This window comes from Vespa velutina, chromosome 6 (genome assembly GCF_912470025.1).
Source record: "Vespa velutina chromosome 6, iVesVel2.1, whole genome shotgun sequence".
In the NCBI taxonomy this organism is placed as follows: Eukaryota; Metazoa; Arthropoda; class Insecta; order Hymenoptera; family Vespidae; genus Vespa; species Vespa velutina.
In genome coordinates this window covers 2,172,838-2,190,991 of record NC_062193.1, presented here as the reverse complement: position 1 = coordinate 2,190,991, position 18,154 = coordinate 2,172,838, and the positions used below count along the sequence as shown (strand labels likewise).

Sequence of the window (18,154 nt, the reverse complement as noted above, 5' to 3'; positions counted from 1 at the left end):
CGATAAATCTTTATATAAATAACTTGGCCTGCGTTGTAAAAATCTCGATCTTAGATCCATCGTTTCAATACAATTATCGTTCAATTATCGTTCGTTTCATTTCCATACCATTTATCCTTCAAAGAAATATCGATACTCTAGGATCGAATAAAATTTATTTCATCCTTTCGAGAAAAGAGGGTTAAGTTTTGTACGGGGTCACGATCATCTTTTTCCCGCGCGCGTGAGTGTTTAACGTATCTTCGATGGCTAGAAGAGAAAGAGGAGAAGGGTTAGGCGAGGCTGGGAGAAACGTTGCCGCGAGATAGGTGAGGGCCAGTGGTGGGGGGAAAGCGCGACGATTGGTCGAGAGCGTGGGGTGGGTACGGGTCGTGTGAATCGTGACGTCACGCGTCGCCTGCTTTGAAATCGGCCAGGCAGTCAGTCGCGCGGCGAACTTCGTGGCGTGCGTCTGTCGATTAGTTTGTGTCCTGTTTATATATATATATATATATATATCTCTCTCTCTCTCTCAATTACTATCCATTTATTTATTTATTTATCTATCTATGTGTCTTTTTTGTTCTTTTTATCTTTTTTTCTCTTTCTCTCTCCTTCTCTCTCTTCTTTTTTACTCTATTTCTCTCTTTCTATCTCGTTTCGTCTCGTGTTTTAGCCTCGTTTTTCGAGTTTCTCCAAACTCGATCACATCGAACGAACGAAAATATCGTAGAAGAATCTCCCTTTGCTCACCCTCCCTCTCCTCCCTCTCTCCCTCCCCCCCTCTCTCTTTCTACTCCTGTCGGTTTACTTGATTTTTATCTAGAACGATCTTTTATACGAATCTTCTCGATTACATACGTATATATATATATATATATATATATATATATATTTTTTTTCTTTATTGGTTTCTTTCGAGAAGTGCGAAAAATCGTCCGTGAAACTTCGTACGCTTTTCACGAAAGTTTCCCACGTTAAAAGGTCGAGGAAGAGAAGGAGTAGGAGGTGGAGAAGGAGGAGAAGGAGGAGAAGGAGGAGGAGGAAGAAGAAGAAGAGAACCACGTGACCAGAAAGAATCGAAGAACACCACGAACAAATCCTTAGAAAGAGAGAGAGATTCTGAGAAAGAGAAAAAAAAAGAAAGAGATAAGGAAGAGAAAGAAAGAGAAAGAGAGAGAGAGAGAGAGAGAGAGAGAGCTAGCTTCGTATTCTTTAGACAACGAGAAGAGCTCACAGCTGGCAAGAAGGATTAGAGGAAGAGTTACTGTGAGATCAAAGGAAGAAAAGAGAAGGAGAAGGATAATCTAGTGATATATGTACGATCGATAAAAAAAAAAAAAAGAAAACCGTCAGTAATACATACGTACGGATCTTCAATCGATCGATCGATCGATTGGAAACTCGAACAACGTGTTTTGTGTGTTGATTGTTATTTATTAGTTAACGTGCGTGTTAGAGAAATATTGTGTATGTGTATATGATGTGTGTTATAACATGTTGATGAAGAAGCACAGCGAATACAGTGATTCGAGTGACACGACTGAGTACTCCTCGTTCTTGTGAAAATTAATATATAATAAAGAATTAGAAAAAGGATAGAAAACAATCTATATATGTATATACACACACGCGCGTGCACACGCATCATACACTCGCACCACACTTGTATATATTTATACGTAAATCTCTTACATCTTTGCCTCTTCTCTTAGTGTTTTTATTATTGTTATAATAATAATAATTATATTATTATTAAGGAGAGAAAGAGAGAGAGAGAGAGAGAGAAATAGCTCTTTCTCTTTCATACATATACACACACATATACATACATAAGTACATACATTCTTACAACTTCATCCTCACGAGATCGTATATCAGAGTCTGAAGAGAGATCGAAATGGGAGTGGTACTGATGCTGCTGCTGTTGCTGGTGCGCGGATTCGTTCGAGGTTAACCGATCACTCGGTGCCTTCTCGCGCCTGGCTGCTACTCTCGAGTGGATCCTCTCGAAGGGTAATTAGTTATTGGACGTACGAGAAGAGCTGTTCTCCTTCTACATCGTCACATGTCCTTCCTTGTCGTCATGCTGACCGTCACGTTGTTGTTATTCTTCCTGCTACTTGGCTGTCCGGTTGCCCGTGCGGATAACTTAGGTAAGTTACATTAATATTAGTTTTTATCTTTTCATTTTGAAAATATTGGGGATATTGAGAATAGTAGTGGTGTATAACGGGGATGAAATTAAAAAGGGAATTTAAAATTTTTACGTGAAAGAAATTGAGACATAATATTGCTTGTCATTTTTCAAAAAGAATATTATTACCTATGCTCAATTTTATTTCTCTCGTCATTTTCATATCACGTGTAAATTGCATAGAAATCATGTTTTTCAAGATCGATTATTCTCACGACGATCTTTTTATTCCTGTTGACTTTTTTACTTATTACATTCAACAGCCATACGTCAAAATGTTATACGTGTAAAAATAGCATGGTATTAAAACGTTACCTTTTTTTTTTTTTTTACGGATAAGTAATGAAAAGAATAAAAAAAAGCTATTTATGTGAGGGATAAAGACGAACATGTGAAAAGAAAAGAAAAGAAGACAAATGTATGATAATGAATCTTGGGAATGGTTTCAACAAATCTTCTTACAATTAACTAAGATCGTTATTATAGTTTGAAAAGACCTTTTCAATAACTTATTTGTTCTCTTTTTTAATACAGACGTTATCGTTTATATTTTATATTTACGAAATAATCGATATTTTCGAGTACGTTGTCACGGACGAAAAGAAACTTATTTTTTTTATTTTCTTTTTAATTATTATTATTAATCAGTACTTTCGTTTGATCGGAGAAAGAAAACAACGAAACATGGGTGATGTTGTAATACGGACATAAGCATATGTACATACATTACATAAAAGGTTACGTAAAAGATCGTAAACAAACGTTGATGGAGAATATCGCCATTTACGAGTTGCTTTTCTAGAAGAAAGAAAAAAAGATGCTTTCGATCGAACAAAGGCTTCTATGATACGCTCTACGCAAGTGATCGACTTTTCAACGGCGCTTATTATGGATGAATCTCTCTTTCTATGTACTTATGTGTTATATATGTGGTTAGTTATGCGTGTAAACATTTTCTTCGAATCAGACTGAACAATCTCTGAAAGAATTTATTTCGTTTATTGCCGACATAGAAGCTTAAATTCATCTTCGTCTGGCGAGTATGAGCAGGATAGATAAAAAAAGAAAAGAGAAGAAAAAAGCAAAATCAACGATACACTCGGACAAACTGTGTTATGATTTCAACATCTAACGCTTTCTTTTCGATGACTTTTCTTTTTGTCGTAGAACGTAAAAATGCCGTAACGTTTTCAACGTGCTTTTTCCTGTTATTGAAGAAGTACTAAATCGTCGTCGTCGTCGTCGTCGTCGTCGTCGTCGTCGTCGTCAACATCTACGTCGACGTCGAGATTCTTTCTCTCGCTTAGAAGACGAGAAGCTCTTTGCGAAGGTTCTTCTTTTGGAGGCTAACGATCGGACTTATGTTAGAACATACACAAAAGGAACGAAAGAAAGAAAAACGTATATATTTCACGACAGAGAAATAAAAGAATCTACGAGAAATAGATTCGATATATATATATATATGTATACATATACACATCATACATACATACATACATACATACATACATATTACTATCGTGGATGCATAAGAAAGGAATCATTCGATATCAGAAAAGTGTAATATTTTCTGTAGTTGCCAATCTTTCTTTCAATCTTTTTTTTTTTTTTTTTTTCGTTTATATTTTTGCTCTTTTCTTTCTTTCTTTCTTTTTCTTGTTTTATTTTTGTAAACAAGCATTGTTTCTCAAGTTTTATTCGTGTTATCACACGATCACCACGTTTATTTTAATATAGATATAATCGAGAGAAGAGGAGCATTTCTCCTTCGGTAATAAGTTTCTATGTCTCTCTTCTACAAAGTAAGTTGAAATATTGAATTTAAATTTTTCTCCTTGGTCCTTTATGTATCTCACGGGAAAAGTTACTTTGGAAATTTATCGAGACATTCTTTTTTTTCTTTTCTTTTTCTTTTTCTTTTTATTTGTTTTCCTCTCTTTAATTAACTATATGTCTTAAATCTATGTAATGGATCTTGTTAGAGAATAAATATGAATTAAGCTCTTTGTGTAAGGTTATGTAAAATTTCGAAGTCACATAGACTATTTTAGCGTCACGAAAGTATCAGTTAGTACGTATTCTGAGAGTTAATATTTGCTATAATCCTAAGTTATACTTAGTATAGTATGTATTATTATACTAATCATAAGTAACATTATATAAGTTTCCTTCCTTTTTCTTTTTCTTTTTCTTTTTTTTTTCTTTTTTTTTCTCTTTTTTCCTTTTTTTTTTTGTTTCTTTTTTTTCATATTATATAACTTGTTTTCTTAAACACAAAAAAATATGCTTATTATTTAGAAGATGTATTTTAATGTTGTAATATTAAAATTATTTTCTTTATATAATATTATAGCATCGTTCTTTTTTTTTGCTTCCTGACTTCTGTATTTTTTTCCTAAGAAAATAAAAATGTGAGAGAGAGAGAGAGAGAGAGAGAGAGAACGAGAGAGAGAGAGATAGTGAGTGAGTGAAAAGATTAGGGAAAACGCGATTAGATGCGAGAGATCGAGATCGAGATCGAGATTCGACCCCTTGAAGAGGTAGGCACCTTTTAGTGGTACACTTCGTCTGCCTGCCAAGAGCGTACCAACCTTACGACAATTAGGATAATTATGCGCTTAATTATGTTAAACCCGCATCTCTCTTCTCTTTCTCTTCCTCTCTTATTCTCTTGTTCGTCTTGAAACTTTACGTGAGAAGGGATGCATGTTCGAGTCAACGAGCCAGAAACATCGTTACCCGTTTCGTGATAAATTCTCTCCAGTAATATATCCAAATCGATTAAATCTTCAACGGATTTTGCATCAACAACAACGATCTTCGTTAGTTTCTCTTTCGGAATGGAAAGTAAAGATTCCCCTTTGGATAGTTTATGTTAGCTCGTGGAACTTTCCTATGAAGGAGTAAGGACGAAAGGAGTAGAGGAAAAGTTAGTCAAACTAGTCCCATGCGAGTTTAGAAAGAGATTAAGAGAGGAAAGAAGCGTGAGTTTGGGCATCTCGCATGGTTCGTGGAGGCGACAAATAGCTGCGAAGAAAGGCACGTAATTACCGTCGTAAATCCGTCCTACTGTCGCAAAAGTAAAACGAATAGAAATAGAGAAATAGATAGAAAGATGGAGATAGAGAGAGAGAGAAAGGGAGGGAGAGAGAGAGAGAGAGAGAGAGAGAGAGAGAGAGAGAGAGAGAGAGAGAGAGAGAGAGAGAGAGAGAGATGGACCAAGAGTAGTAAGTATAATACGGTAGAAAAATGGAGAGGTATGTTAAGGGTTTCTCTCTTTCTTTTTCTCTCTCTCTCTCTCTCTCTCTCTCTCTCTCACTCTGTGTGTGTGTGTGTGTGTGTGAGATCAATTTCGCGAGAGAAAGAGAGAGAATATCTTCTATTTCGAAGATGGCACTTTATCGATAGTACTTTAAGAGAAAGAAAGAAAGAGAATTGGAGCTGCTCGTAAATTCCTATTATAATTGGCGAGATATCTCTAAGACGTAAGAAAATTGTGATTGTCGAGTTTGTTTGAAAAACTTGGCGCCATCTCCATAAATCGTTCGGTTGGGTTGAACTGACGCGTTGAGCGATGGCCTCTTTTCGCGATGGGAGTCGTCGAAACGCTCGCCGTTTGAATGCAAAAACGTTGAGAAGAGAGGGAGGGAAAAAGGAAGGAAGGAAGGAAGGAAGGAAGGAAGGAAGGAATGGATGGATGGATGAAAAGAGAATAGAAAAAAAAAGGATAGGATAGAAGCGAAAGAAATTTTTGCGAGCGGTAATGTGTAGAGTACGAATAGTGTTGTACGTGTTCACTCTTTATTTGGACATCGAAGGTGAGCAGGAGGCAAAGTGATAAAATGGGCTTCCGTCTCTATGATCGTGAAAAAGAGAGACAAAGAGAGGGAGAAAGAGTGAGAGGAAGAGGAAGAGAGTGAATGTCAAAATTTCAAATGCGTATAGTTTTAACAAAGATATTGCTTTTTTATTTTCTTTCTCTTTCTCTATGTCTCTATCTCTATCTTTATTTCTCCTTCTTTAACTCGTTTCCAATTTGAGATTTGTCAAATATTCTTTTCGACGTATCGATTTAGAGAATCTAACATTTTTACTGTTCTATAAGATTTCTCGTATATACATATCTATTAGCAGTTATTTTTATGATATTTATTCACGCCGACAGGTAGTACGTAAATACCTACACATAGTGTATGTTCTCGCATGTGTTTAACACTTATGTAAGCGATAATAGATACTGCCGTTTATCTTTTACGCAATAGATCGATACAAAAATAGCTAAGTTTTTTTTTTCTTTTTTCTTTTTTTTTTTTTTTTTTTTTTTCACCTTGAGACGGAATCGTGAATAGTAGTGGTATTATTGGTAACGGTAATAGAAGAGTAACTCATGGAGTAGAGTAGTGAAGTAGTGTACTAGTAGTGGAATAATGGTAGTGGTAGTAGTGGATTTGAGTGGTAGTAGTTAAAAGAAATGCACGAAGGAAGACCTTGGCCCATGGTAACCGCAAGAGAGAAAAAGAAGCGTGCTTGCATAATTAATTTCCGTAGTAAACCGTGCCGCGCCGTCTTAAAAGTCAAGTCGAGCTATTAAAAGCTTCTTTCCTTCATTGATTCACCGTCGCCGTACCGTCTTTCCTTTCTTCCTTTCTTCCTTTCTTCCTTTCTTCCTTTCTTCCTTCTCTATCATTCTTTTTCTCGCTATTCTTGTTCATTTACATTTGGCTTATTATTTTCAACGCAGACTCACGTTCGTCGATCGCGTAGTTTTTCTCTATCAGTGGAATATATTCTATCTCTTTTTTTTTCTTTTTTTTTTTTTTTTTTTTTTTTCAAACGATATCTTTTGTTTGTTTTATCTTTATTTTTGTCGGAACGAAAGGGAAATCTAATTAAAAAAGATATTTTTTCTTCCTTCTCTCTTTCTCTTTCTCTATTTATCTCAATCTCCCTTATTTAATATTTTCAAATTAAAGATACGTGCCGATCGAAGAATCGCTTTATTTTAATATACAGCGGAAATGATTTGATTCTTTCATTACTTTTTCTATTTCTTTTTTTTTCCATTTTCATCTATATCTCACTATTCTCATATCTTTTTGTTACGAACTAAAAATATAACTATCTGTACGTATTCATATGCGGATATATAAAATTATATATATATTCGTATTTTAAATATATATCGTATATATCGTATTTTCAAGAACGATGATACTGCGATTAAAAAATATTGCATTTGCCTTTAAAAGATAAAATTTCGTGAAACATATCTCTCGTCTCGTCTCGTCTCGTTTCAACTCATCTTGTCTTGTCTTGTCTTGTCTCGTCTTGTCTCGTCTCGTCTCGTTCCTTTTCCTCCTTTATTCTATCTTTGTTGTTAGAATGCCGAACAATATGCATAATCGATTCGATTCTTTAATATGTAGGCAACCGACTAGAAGCATTCTTGGCGCGTTACGAACTCCCTTTTTTCCATCTACAAGTCGGTTATCCATGTTTCCTCTTTCGAAGGAAAAAGGAAAATTTTACGAATCGTAGTATCTCGATTTCGAGCTTTTCCATTCGTTTTCCCTCTCTCTTTCTTTGTCTCTATCTCCGTCTCACTAGATTCCTGTTTGTCTGTCTGTTTCTTTTTGGTACACATCGTCCAACCGATTCCAGATTCACCGAGTCGCATAGCTTGCCAATGGTTTAGTATTCCTCACTTCACGGAAGTGCATTTACCTATTGTTTGGATGGATCGTCTTTCTTTCGGATTTGAAAGCACGTCCAATCTGCGTATCTGTTCGCGCGTAAACTTTTCCACTCCTCTTCATTCTCCTCCTCCTCCTCCTCCTCATGTTCCTCCTTCTCCTCATCCTCATCCTCGTCCTCTTTTTCCACCTCTTCCATTTTCTTTTCTCTCTTTTAAACTCTACTTCTGTTCTCTCGGCATCAGTGTTTCAGGGCACGTGTAACGGATCACGATGATAGGAAGACTCGTGAAATTGACGTGCCATCGACGACTGCTATAATCGTACATCCGACAGACTTCTTTTGTATCTTTCTTTTTTTTTCTCTTTTTCTCTATCTTTCTCTCATTCTCTAGCTCTCTCTTATTCTCTCTTCGATTTCGACGTTTTTCTTTTCCTCGTCTCCTCTCTGTCTTCCATTTGAAAGGATTCTGAACGAAATCATTAAAAATTTCTGAACTCGTTTCCGTCTAATTTCCTTCTTTTTCTATGCTTTTTACATATTCTTTTCTATCTCCCCCTCCCCCTCCTCTTTTTATTTTTTTTATGACGATCCATAATTACAGTAGTATTGTTTTCTTATTGAGAGAGTTCCATTATTTATTTATTTTTTTTCCCCAATATATGTACGTTTACATTAATACGTTCGATTAAAAGTATATACGGGCTTTTTGAAATGAAAACGAATTTTCCATGATTTATATTTTTCTTTTAAAAATACCTGTTAATATATAAGAATAGGTCCAAGTTTCTATCATATTTACGCCCGTTATAAAGTTTTTAAATATCTGATTTGTATTCTGTTTTGTAATTACGATAAAATAAATGTATATAACCACTATATAAAGGATTTACTTTTGATCGAATGTTTGTATATATAAAAACAATTTTCTGTATTTCTCAAAAAAAAAGAAAAAGAAAATAGTATTACGCATGAAAGAAATATACAAACAGGCAGAGAAAGAGAGAGAGAGAGAGAGAGAGAGAGAGAGAGAGAGAGAGAGAGAGAGAGAGAGAGAGAGAGAGAGAGAGAGAGAGAGAGAAAGAGAAAGAGAGAGAACGATATTTAGATGTCAATATCAATCGCCTCTATTCAAATTTTCCGTCTGTTTCTCCAATTTTTGTCGACACGTCGACGAAAAAAGAACGGCAGCAATAGAGTTAGAAAGTGAAATATTGTTTCAAGTTTGAAATGTCATCGAAATATCTTATCGCCGGAAACTTTATTTTATTTCAAAGCATTCCGATGTTTCTAAGGGTAGTCTAGTGACCGTCACCTGTGGAATCACTTCACTGTTACCCAGAAATATATAATATATTAACGTATCATAATGAAATATGAATATGAAGAGAGAGAGAGAGAGAGAGAGAGAGAGAGAGAGAGAGAGAGTGGGGGAAGAGAGGGCGGAGACAGAAAAGCTCAATTTAATATCTCTGGTAATTCGAGAGAATCTGAGAAGATTCTCGATTTTATTCAAAGCACAAACTGCTAACGTTGCACATCTCTCCAAGTAAAAGCAGATTATGTGTAATGAGAATTCACTGGATCGTATGAATTTGTTGAATTAATTGCTTGCAATGTCTGTTTCTCGTTTTCGAAACGTGTCTTTCGATCTTTTATTATCATTAGTTCTATTTCGCACACGTTCAAAGCTTATGCGCGATTATGTAATCAATGTGAAAATTATTTGGTCAAACGATCACACACCAGTAGCAGCACACACACACACACATACGAACACATACGCGCGTATATATATATATACCGTTTGCACATAGAAGTTCGTTCTCCTGAATTTTATACCTATGTGACATCGATGGGTTATCATTTTGGCGGATAACTTTCCGAATTGAGCGTGAATCGTCAACGCCTATCAGCTAATTATCTGACGTTAATTTAGCGATCGTGCCATTTGACGCGACACGTCGTAGTTCGTTGCCTCGATCAGCTTGATTTATTAATAAACACGTAGAGAACGGATCGATCATCGTCGATGCGTTTAATCCTAGAACAATTATTTCTAGCCTTTTGGCTGACCGCATATGTTTCTGGATCACTTGCACAGTTCATTTTATCATCCCCGTCTATATTGATAAATTTTCATTAATTACGTTGGTAACAGAAACAATACTATCCCGATAAAAAACTATTATTATTATTTCATTCTACATCTTTTTTTTCTCTATTTTCTTTTTTTTTTTTTTTTTTACTTTTTTATTTATTTTTATTTTATTTATATTTTCAATAATTTTATGAATCAAATTCAATAAATCATTCCATAACTAATTGACTATCGTGTATGGATATTTTCAAAGAATTCTTTTATCAAATATCGTTGTATCATTTGTTAGCATTGGTTGTAAATGTAAAATGTTAAATCATTTCGCTCTTAAATTCCCTATCCATGAGAAAGAAAAACTGTTTGATGGACTAACCATGATGGACGAGAAATATATTCATCGAAAGCAAAATTAATCGCTTCGAAATTTTCTTTTCTTTTTCTTTTTCTTTTTCATTTACTTTTTTTTTTTTTTTTTTTTTTTTTTTACTGAGCTAAAAGAAGGAGAAGGTGGGAAAAAAAGGAGAACCACAGAGAAAGACACGATGGCCGTAGATCTTTCCTTCTGAAAATATTCATAAAACCAAATCGGATTTCGTCGCAAAGGAAATAATAAAAGATTTTTAAAAAGACGTTGGAATGTAATAACGAGAAGATAACGTCGATGAAGAAATACGAGAAGAAAAAGGAATGAGATAAAGTTGAAATTAGTTGGAGTACGCCACGTGCATACATACATACATACACACACACACACACACACATATATATACACACACACCATCTTACGTACGACCGACGGTCGACCAGTTCGCAGAATTCACTTTGAGGACTAAACAAAGAATGAAGCGTAGCATGCGGGCAAAGGAAAGACAAAGGAGTAGAAGGAAGAAGGAGGGGAGAGAGAGAGAGAAAGAGAGATACAACTTTTCCATGATAAAACGGAGGAAAACTATCGTGTGGGTTAGATCGCTGGCATTGCAGCAACGAATCATTGAGGCTGAATCATTGAGACATCTGCTAGACAAGCTACGAAATTTTTCCCGCAATTCCACGTACCGATTGAAGAATTTTCGTAAAGAGTGAAGACTTGAGCTTTCCTCTTACTATCGTATTATACTGTTATGTTGTGCAACTTAATTGTCCTCTCTCTCTCTCTTTCTCTCTCTCTCACCCCCTTTCTCTATTTCTTTTATTACCTTTCTTTTTCTTTTTTCTTTCTCTCTCTTTCTCTTTCTTTTTTTCGCCTTCTATTTCTTGTTAAAAAAAAAAAAAAAAAAAAAATAAAATCCTCCGAGCTAAAAGGCACATTGGGACGGAGTTTTGAAATTTACATTTTAATGCATACCAGAGATTCGGCTGCGACACGAATATTAATTTTTCAGGAAGTAACCTTTAACGGAATCCTCATGTATTTGTACGCCTACATATACAAAAGTTCGATTTGATAAGGACTGAAAGTTTCTCATTTCGTAACGTTTAAAAGCAAACTCGATTACTTTCATTTACGAAAGTCATGCTTGGTCTATTTGTTTCTTATATGTAGTTATATTAGTAAACGTATATATATATATATGTTCCTTTCAAAGCTAGAGAGGGTATATATCTACGATGATATTTTCCAAAGGATCAGTATATAGTTACTATTCTCTTCTGCTTGAGAACACGTTAAATATATTAACTAATCAAAAAGATAACGTTCTTGAATCGAAGATCGATACTGTTATTTAATTGTGAAATTATTCTATTTTCATTTAAAAAAAGAAATAAAAAAACACACAAGAAATAAAAAAGCAAAAAAGAGCAAAAAAAAAAAAACAAAAGATCCTCGCTTTGTAGTTTTTATATCTGCCAAGATTTCTTTTATTTCTGTTCGTTGTGAAAATGGGGAGGCGTAGAATAAAAAAAAAAAAAATGAAACGAATCATAGTGCGACAGAGAAGAAAGAAAGAGAAGAACTACATTATGAGATCCACGAAGTAGGGAAAGGGGCGAAAACGAAATTAAGAAACTGCTAGCCGGGTCAGCTCGGCGGATCCACAAAGCATATTACGTTTTCTCTTGTAAAGTGAGTAAGAGTGAGCAAAATGGAGATAGAGAAAGAGGAAGAGAGACGGAGAGAAAGAGAGAGAGAGAGAGAGAGAGAGAGAGAGAGAGAGACAGGGAAGAAGAGAGAAAGGTAGAGAATGTAGTACCGTACCTATGTAACAACTGGCGGTATTCTCCGGAACACGTCGGCTAGAAACCTTCTCGACTATCTCTCTTCCTTCTCATCCCCTTCAACCCTCCATCTCTCTCTCCCTCTTTCTCTCTCTTTCTCGCTCACTCTATTTCTCTCTTACTTTAAGATATATTGTAATAGCCGCAGAGAGAAGCGTCCTTAAAAGTCGCTGAATTTACATCTCGGTACATTCGAGCGCCAAATGTTTGAGACTTAAAGGGCATATTGCACCAGGGCCAATTGTCTTCACGTTATTAATCGCGTTCGTATCGGTGAAATGATTCTTAGAACGATCTGTGAACGTTCAAAGTAAATTGTATAACATGGATAGCTATATATGTAAATGTAGAAATACGTAGATAGATAGATAAATAGACATACATTGAGAGATAGACATTGTAAGATTGTTCTCTGAAACTTCATTGAAGCTCTTCACGTTACAAAGTCAATCTCGTTATTGTATACCAGAATGGAATTACAATGTCGTTTTCTCGTGAGGTTTAATCCTGTTCTTGGCGTGGCAGTGGGGCGGTGAAGTTGTGAGAAGAGAGGGCTGAAAAGAAAAGAAGAAAGAAAAAAAAAAGAAAACAAGAGGACAGAAAGTTTTAATTGGTTCGATACATTTGGTGATCGTTCACTTTTTATTCTAACTCTTTTCGAAATAAAACTTGCCAAGCTAAGTATCGGACGACGAGTAGGACACGTCCTAAAGCACAATCCCCCTTTTCTACATTTATCCGATGGCGCGTGAAATCGAAGGACCAAAAGGGCATGCAGGCAGGCCAGGCACGAACTGTCCTTCGATGGACGGATGGATTCTCAGTGGTACATTGGTAAAAAGTTCAGGATAAAAGAGTAACTACCGTCTTCGTATCCATCCTTTTTTCTTCTCTCTCTCTCTCTCTCTCTCTCTCTCTCTCTCTCTCTCTCTCTCTCTCTCGCTTCTGCTCTTTCTCTTCTTCTTCGCATTTTCCCATCCTCCTGTTAGACGAATCACAGAATACGTGGGAATGACCAGACACATCGCACGTACGAACTCAGGTACCAGCACGTAAAATCCAAATGGCACGCTCACGCGCGGTTGAAAGCATTTGCATAATTAGCAGAGATTTCATTCTTCCATCTCCCAATCCTCTTTCTCTTATACAGACATATACGCACATAGACACGGGCACAGACACGGATATACAATTCTTTCGTTCTGCGATCTAACCACGTGCCACCTAATGAAGTTCCTATTACAGTTCGTGAATCTGGAAGAACACGTCGCGTGTACCCTAATAAATTATTTTCTGAAACGCTCAACCACGAGAACGGAAGTACTCCCAAAGAATTCGTTGTCGTATCTCTTCGTAAGCTAGTTCTCTCTCTCTCTCTCTCTCTCTCTCTCTCTCTCTCTCTCTCTCTCTTTCTTTCTATCTCTCGAAAAAAGATATCCATTCCGATTTATTCAGAATTATGGTCGGCAAGGGTCATAAATCTTGTCGACAAGATAAAGCGACTTTTCATTTTATTCTAACTAGATTATCCGCAAAAACGATTAGTTTAATAAACGCTATTGAACATATGAAGGATTATGTTTAGGAAAATGATTATCGCGAATGTATGTACCCGTATTATATACAGAGGATACACGCGATAGTTTCTCGAAATAAAGAATTTTTCATTATTTATGATCCCATTTAAATTTAGTCAAATTAATCGATTGATATAATCAATAATGATCTACTGATAACTCGTATGAAACTTTCTTGTTTTCCCGTGATAAGATTGAGGATACCAAGAAGTATGAAGATTATTAAAGAAAAAAAAAGAAAGAAAAAGAGAAAAACACATGAAATGTCGCTAATGTCGAACGTAATATATAATTTTATGGTTCAAGGGATTAATTCTCAAAACGCGTCATTATGATTTATGAGGTGATAGATACAAATTCTGGCTCTCGGCCAAAACATGTGAGAGAAAAGGGAGCTTAGAAGATCCTTACAAGAGATTAGTTGACCATAAATTTTGAATTAACTAATATCAGAGAGCAAGGGAAAGGAATTTCTCTTCTTACGTGTGCACGACCGTAATACGTATATTTATCTATATCTACATATGTATAGAATCCAAAAGGTAGATAGAGAGAGAGAGAAAGAGAGAGAGAGAGAGAGAGAGAGAGAGAGAGAGAGAGAGAGAAGAGATCCATGGTACTAGTTTCTTTTGGATTTTATTTCGTCCTCTTCGAGAGTTCGTCTTCTTAGTTTTGCCTTTGGCGAGGTCTCCTGCCTTCCATCCATTCCCCCTGTACCACCCACTCCTTTTGTTACCTACTTTCGTTTCTTCCTTTGTGAATCTAGGTCACAAAACGTATACGTCGCAAACGTTATATCATTGATATTGAAGTCCGATGGATCACCACGTGTCGTCCACGATATATTCCCCCTAAGATTGTCTTTCCTCAAGTCTGAGGAAAGTTCTTTTTTCTTCTTCTTTTTTTTTTCTTTTTTTAACTTATCCAATGTCTTTCTAGTTTTTTCGAAGTAATTTATATTGGTTATAATGTAGTAGTAATGTTAATATTGCTAATATTAATAACATCATAAATGTTACATTAATATAATATATAATATAATAAATATGATAATATATAATATAAATATATTATTAAAATATTAGTAATTGTTAATATTAATAATATCGGTAATATTACAATTAATTAATTTCACGAATTACATTTTTACAATCGATCGATCAATATGTTCAATGATATTTTTCTTTTCTTTCTTTTTTTTTTTTTTTTTTTTTTTCGTAGAATTATTGCGACGTAAAGGATATGTGTTGAACAATATGATAAGCTATTGTGTTTAATCGTTCACTACTACAAGTGTATTATTTATGTCCTTCACATATTGGAAAAATATCTTTTCTGGTAGGTAATAAAGAAATTTTTATGATGTAGACAGAGAAAAAAAAGAAAGTGAGGGAGGGAGAAAGAGATAGAAAGAGAAAGAAAGATAGTTATTATTTGTTAACTCGTTTGTAAAGACATAAATCACAATATGAAGAACGTAATAACAGTATTGATATTTAGAAAGAAAACAGTTCTTTATCTTACGTACTTGCACATTGTTTTCGAGTATACCTATTGTTCGAAACATCGCTCGTAATATTCGAACTCTCGATATCGATCACACTGTCATCGCAACGCAAACAAAATGTTTCTAGGATTACGTCGAAAGTGGAAAGAAAGGGTTTGGTTGGTTGAAACGACTATGGAGTAGGATTGGAAATCACTTTTGGCTCGTTTCTTTCGCATAAATCACCCCTTTTATCGATATCAATGTTCCGTGGTTTTCATAAAAGATTGAATATATCGTTCATTCAACGAACTGCCAGTCTCTTTACTCGAATAAAAATATCTAAGCGAGCGAAGGGATAATATCTTAATTAATCAACAATACGTAATATAAAAATTATTTTTATTCTAATAATAAAGACGCATCTATAATTGTGCAGCGAAGAATTCTATAAAAAAAAAAAAGAGAAAACAAAAAAAGAATAATAATCAAAAAAAAAAAAAGAAAAAGAGATAAAAAATAAAGAATTACACGTAAGTATTACGTATTATATGGTTAACAAGAAAGAGTAATATAGTAACATTTAATTATTCTAATAACCTCGATATAATCTAGTCTACTGTAATATCTGCATACGTAACAGAACATGTTGAGATCGTCCATTTTTTCTTATTCTGTTTCATCCAGAATATGCGTAATTCAACTCTCGTTTCATTTCCTAGTGTTAGATAATCCATTTTTTTTAGCAGTTACAATAATAAATGCTGTCATGAACATTGATTCGTTCTTTTAAATGTCGTGTTATCTTCGTATAGTTATTTTCATCACGTTCACATTTTCCTGCTTTTTTTTTTCTTTTCTTTCTCTTTCTTTTTCTTTTTTTAAATTTTTAATGTTTCTTTTCTTTTCTCATGAATTTATAAATATAGAAAAAAAATCAGAGAAATCGAAAATAAGCTGAATGTCGAACGATTTTCGATCAATGAGCGAATAAGTACGTCTTCTATTGGTAAGCCTTTTTAATCTTCATATTATCCTGTGTGTCTACAGATCACGTAGTCTAGTCTTTTCAGACTCTTATCCTTGAGTTTCTCGAGAAATGAAAGAACATTTAATAAATCTTTCTATGAGAGATAAGTGGCTTTTAAATGCCCTACCATTATCAATCCTCATTTAACGCAGTACTTCTTATATTGTCAGGAATTTTGATTTCGACAAATTTGTGAAACATTTTGATTTTTGCCTGTGTTTGTATTATATTAATTAAATGATGATATAAATTATATTTTATTTTTTAGTTAGATTCACTTTCAAAGTAATCATTTCCTACGTACAATCGGAAACGTTGTAACTATTTGTCATGTATTTCACTAAAAAAGAAATCAAAACGAGGGAGAGTGAGAGAGTGAGAGAAAGAGAGAGAGAGAGAGAGAGAGAGAAATATGGATATTTCGATGACATTCTAGTTTGAAATTCCAATCGTTCGTATAGTACATGCATAGGTACGTCGAAGTTTTACGAGAAGGGAGGTTCGAGGTACAGTTCGACACACCTAGTATCATTACAGTCGAGACATCTAGTATGTCCTTTACTACGAGATAGTCAGTACAATTCGTGCAAATGGTGGTCAAGATAGATGGAAAATATCTTCCTCTTCTCCTATTCTGTTCATAAAGATACAACGTTTATTTGAAAGGAGTATATGAGTCTGAAAGGAAATTGAAAGGAGTATATGAAACTGAGAGAAGAGAGAAAGATAGATAGATAGATAGATACATAGAGAGAGAGAGAGAGAGAGAGAGAGAGAGAGAGAGAGAGAGAGACATTCACCCTTATAAACGCAATAGGAATCTCATTTGTTCAAATTCTCATCAAGATATATATTTGACAATAATTAATGGAAAATATTCCGTTTATTTTGATCACATCTTTCTTGTGCGTAGAAAAAATATAATGACATGATTTTTCATAAAATACTCGATAACACTTGTTCATTTATCATCGAACGTTAACGTACCTTTTACTATCACAATTGGTTAATCCAGTGCGAACATAATTCGAATAACAGATAATGGATTAGAATGGCAAATAGAATTTTATTATTTGCGAACGAATGAATATATTTGATCGAACAACGTGCGCAAGCAAATGATGTTTTATTCATTATTTGGATAATTATTCGCTTATCGTTCCAAATGTTTTTATTAATTATTATCATATGTATCTTTTGTGAGTCTCATGAATATAGACGTATGTGTGTGTGTATGTGTGTGCGCGCGCGCGTGTGTGTGCATATGGAACAAAACCTGATTTATTTCAGTGGATTATTATTCGAGTAAAAAAAGTGAATTTATTTGTAGCATCTTATATAAATATTCGACTAATGGTCGAATTTGCATTTTTTTTTTTTTTTTTTTTTTTTTTTTTGTTCTCGAAATACCCTTCGGGTGAAATTTCAGCTTTTGTATCCTTTAAAATTCGACACACGTAGTGTCTCGTAAATAATACGAGTCAAAAGGAAGAGAAAAATATTTGACAGGTACGTCTCTTTCGATCAATCCCGTTACTACGTACTATAAATCAGAGCAAATAAATATTCTTTTTGTTAAATTAAAATGGTCGGTCCCTTCGAGCCATCTGCCCGTAGCATTTGTTTGCTTATTTATTTTTGAATGTCAATTTTATTTAATCCACTTGTTGGTTTCAAAGTTTCAATTCGGACGTTTTATGTTGGAGAATCGACATCGTCCATTCAACTTGGCAAACCGAACGTCATTTGATTAGGCTGAGTTCGAACTCGTAATCAGCGGACACATGTGGATTCGATGGAAACTACGATCGAGCAACATCGATGTCAGCATTCCAGGATAGGCGAATGAGAGTAGCAGAAAGGTGTATAG

General features: G+C 34.7%; 1 protein-coding gene across 4 annotated transcripts in view; it reads left to right on the top strand.

Moving 5' to 3' along the window:
- The first annotated feature begins 418 nt into the window (after nucleotides 1-418).
- Nucleotides 419-18,154, top strand: part of LOC124950027 — a 129,424-nt gene continuing 111,688 nt past the window's right edge. For 3 of the 4 annotated variants that reach the window (XM_047496085.1, XM_047496087.1, XM_047496083.1), the window contains exon 1: nucleotides 905-2,135. The gene's annotated coding sequence lies outside the window, so the exon portion shown is untranslated. Of the gene's footprint in view, nucleotides 462-904; nucleotides 2,136-18,154 lie in introns of those variants that run through there. The other variant, XM_047496084.1, reaches the window with a different exon arrangement.